The sequence below is a fragment of the Adiantum capillus-veneris genome, chromosome 23 (genome assembly GCF_014529385.1).
Source record: "Adiantum capillus-veneris isolate H3 chromosome 23, ASM1452938v2, whole genome shotgun sequence".
NCBI lineage: Eukaryota > Viridiplantae > Streptophyta > Polypodiopsida > Polypodiales > Pteridaceae > Adiantum > Adiantum capillus-veneris.
Window position 1 is genome coordinate 74,809,603 of NC_140953.1, and position 3,489 is coordinate 74,813,091.

Sequence of the window (3,489 nt, forward strand, 5' to 3'; positions counted from 1 at the left end):
GGAGCAATGACTCTCAACGTTGGTGGAGTAGAGCCATGTGAATACATGAATAGCCAAGGAACACAAACACACACATATGAGGAACAAGTATTTGATTTGGCTTTTCAGGTTTGACAGGTCGGATTACGAGGACGTAATTGGGAGTATATAAAGCGGGTGCTGTGAAGGCTGGAATAGTAGTGCCCGCAAAACTGTAAGCAGCAGTGAGCACATCGAGCAGCGTTTAGGGCTAGAACCCATCTTCATCATCAACAATGGCAATGGGGAGAGCGGCACTCTGCACAGGTATAAGAATATGGCTTCCTGTCACTCAATTATGTGCGTTGATATAATTGAGTGAGTGCTTGAGTGCGTTATTATTCTACAAGTATACAAAAACGCACGTCTGTGTGCTATAGTCATATCATATGTCGTAATATTATTGATCTCCTTTTCTACCGCAGTGGCGATGGTGGCGGCGCTGCTGCTAAATATCATAGAGGGGACCTCCGTTGTGCAAGCAGCTACGCCCCGCAAGTGCAGGCTGCACGACCTCGTGCTGACCAACACTCCCGTGGCGACCGGGCTGTGCGAGTGGGAGCTCGTGAACAACTGCCCCTGTGAGGCCTTCAACATCATTGCAGCCTGCCAGGACCGGCGCTGGAACCAGAAGATCATCAGCCGCTTCGCCATGGAGGTGGACGTGCCCACCTTCGGCCACTGCACTGTCCTCCCCAACGTCAAAGTCCAACCCGCTTCCTCCGGCCTCCGCTACGGACGCACCTACCCCTGCGCTGGCACTCTTCCGCTCTCCCTCGTCAATGTCGCCTTCGCCAACCCCTGCCTTTGATCATAGAGACTGGCCGGACGACTCGCTCCATCAACATACCTCTTTCTGATCCTTGAACGGACATTCCATTTTCCCCATTCTTTCTTATCGGTGCTATTATTGGTCCAGAGTGAAAATTTCATTTGCCTACATAATTGTGAAACTCTCTCTCTCTCTCTCTCTCTCTCTCTCTCTCTCTCTCTAACTTAAGTACTATATTACATTTTGTTACATGTTTACATCATGATGAGGAATTCCATCGTGTTATTCTGTTGAGGAACTGGCAGTGCCACACAATCCTCTAACAATCTATCTCGAATCATAGACCAAGGCAGTTGGAAACTGTGAAAGGTGTGTATCAAACAAAGCCGAGTTTCTAGCATTTCACAAAAAGGATAACACCCAAAGTCTCAGAGAAGCAATACATAAGTCGAAACGTGTAGAACCCGTTTGAATTGTTCCATAAAGCAGTCTATATTCAGAAACTTAGTCTTCCAATGCATCATACAAGTATCATACAAACATATCCACCAAGCATATATTGTAGGGAAGTTCCAAAATATGTGCTTCGTTGTCTCAAGGGGGCATTTTCCATCAGACATTCTCTTTTTGGCTAACAATAATTCACCATACATCAGATAGCTTCTTCAACCACCAACATTGATCTAGATTGAACTCGCAAATCTTGCTGCATCCGTTCTCTATCTAAGGCTAAGGGATCAAGTGTAGATAGAAACGTTTGGTTGGGGAGGTGCATCAAGTTGTTGAAGTCTCTGGCAATGCTCAATCTCTAAATCTTTGATTAAATCTTGATTGCAACAAGAAACTTTCAAATTGTTGACATGTGTACACAACTATCCCCAAGTAATTTTGAGCCCATTTCCTAGTCTGAATCTTCTCTTAGCCACCATAAACGAAATAATATTTCTGTTAGAGTAACAATTTGATTGATTGGGCTTAACCCTCTCATGCTTTTTTTCCCAAGTAAACAGCGGGTGGTTTTTTAAACCCAAAGCTCCAACAACAAGACTCATACCCTAAGGGATTACCTGTATATCTGACTCTACCATCCCAAATCAACAAAGCACATAGATTTTTTCAAGACTTAACCAGCATATTAGCAGTATTCCCACACAATTGAACATGAGTAGCACAAAACAATTTGTCCCATGCAAACATATCCCAAACACCATGAAAGTACATAACAAAATTATCCATCAATTTGTTTCAGTAAGGTTTCCCTACTAGCAAGCATGTGCATTTGCAAATGAAGGATACCCAATCCTCCCAAGTGAATAGGCAAGGCCAAATGCTTCCAGGCGAGCCAAGCTACAACAGAAGATCCCCATAAAATCTCAGTTTTTTTGATGTAAATCTCGCAACTGGTCAAGTATCAAAGGGAAGAAAACAAAATATATAGAGGAAATCCAAATAGCCTGCCCAATCCTTCACCTAACATGAATTGACCATTTAGTACAATGCCACAAACCCATTTTGGTTTGGATTATATCCCCCATTGTGTCAACTATTTTGCAGATACATCAACTCCTAGAGGATAACCAAGGTTCCTGAATACATTTTCCCTAAGAATTCCCTTTGCTTGCCAAATCAAGCTATGAAAATTATTGTAAAGACTAGGGGAAACTAGATCTTGGAATCCACCTCCCAACCTCCCACTATAGCCCCTTTTCCCTAGCTGGATTCTTTTTCCACATTGCCTAGTCTGGCCCTTGGTCCAGTCCAAGACTCTATGGCCTTGCCCTTGTCCTGACATTACTTCCCCCTTAAGGAAGAGTTTTAGACCTTGAAAACAAAAGTGGGAAACTTCTTCTTAAGAACACTAATGTTTTCCCAAGTGGCACCTTCCTCAGGTCGATCTTTCCACTTGATTAAATCTTGTCGACGCACATGATGATGTGTACGTAAATCATGATCGTCGAGAATTCGTTCAGGTTCATGCGGTAGGGTAAGAGGTTCAACGAAATGGACCAAAATCTTTTGGTCAAAGGCATTGTCATCCCCATGTAATGGCTTATGTAAACGGCTTATAGTAAACACCGGATGAACACGAGCATGTGTACGTAGCGATAATTTGTAGGCACGATCATCCACTCGCTTGAGTATTTTGAAAGGCCCATAATATCGTGGAGATAATTTAGGTGTTGGCCCAGTTTTCAGACTTTTTGAATGCTCTGGCACACGTAAAAATACTTCCTCCCCTTCCTCAAAGGTAACTTGCCGACGTTTCTCATAAGTGTACTTCTTATACGGATCCTGCACTTGTCGGATAATCTGACGAGCGAGTTTCAGCATATCCACGTGGTCTTTGAGAAAATCCTTAACCTGTTGGAGTTTTTCGGTTGCCAATCCCATCGTAACAGGTGACGTGGGCTGAAAACCATACATAAGCATGCAAGGACTAAATCCAGTTGTGACATGCTTAGCACTATTGTAAGAAAACTTGAGAATAGGTAAATATTATTTCCAATCTGACTGTTTCTTGCTAATGTATGCGCGTAGCATATCCTCTAGCACTTAGTTAACTCGTTCAGTTTGACCATCCGTTTCTGGATGATCGGTTGTACTGAGGTTTAGTTGTGTACCCAATCATTTAAACACAACGCTCCAAAAATGACTATTAAACTAGGGATCACGATCACTGACATTGTTACTTGGAAAAC

At 43.0% G+C, this 3,489-nt stretch overlaps 1 pseudogene; it reads left to right on the forward strand.

Moving 5' to 3' along the window:
* The first annotated feature begins 448 nt into the window (after positions 1-448).
* LOC147428000 (uncharacterized) lies at positions 449-885 on the forward strand (annotated as a pseudogene).
* The last annotated feature ends 2,604 nt before the right edge of the window (positions 886-3,489 follow it).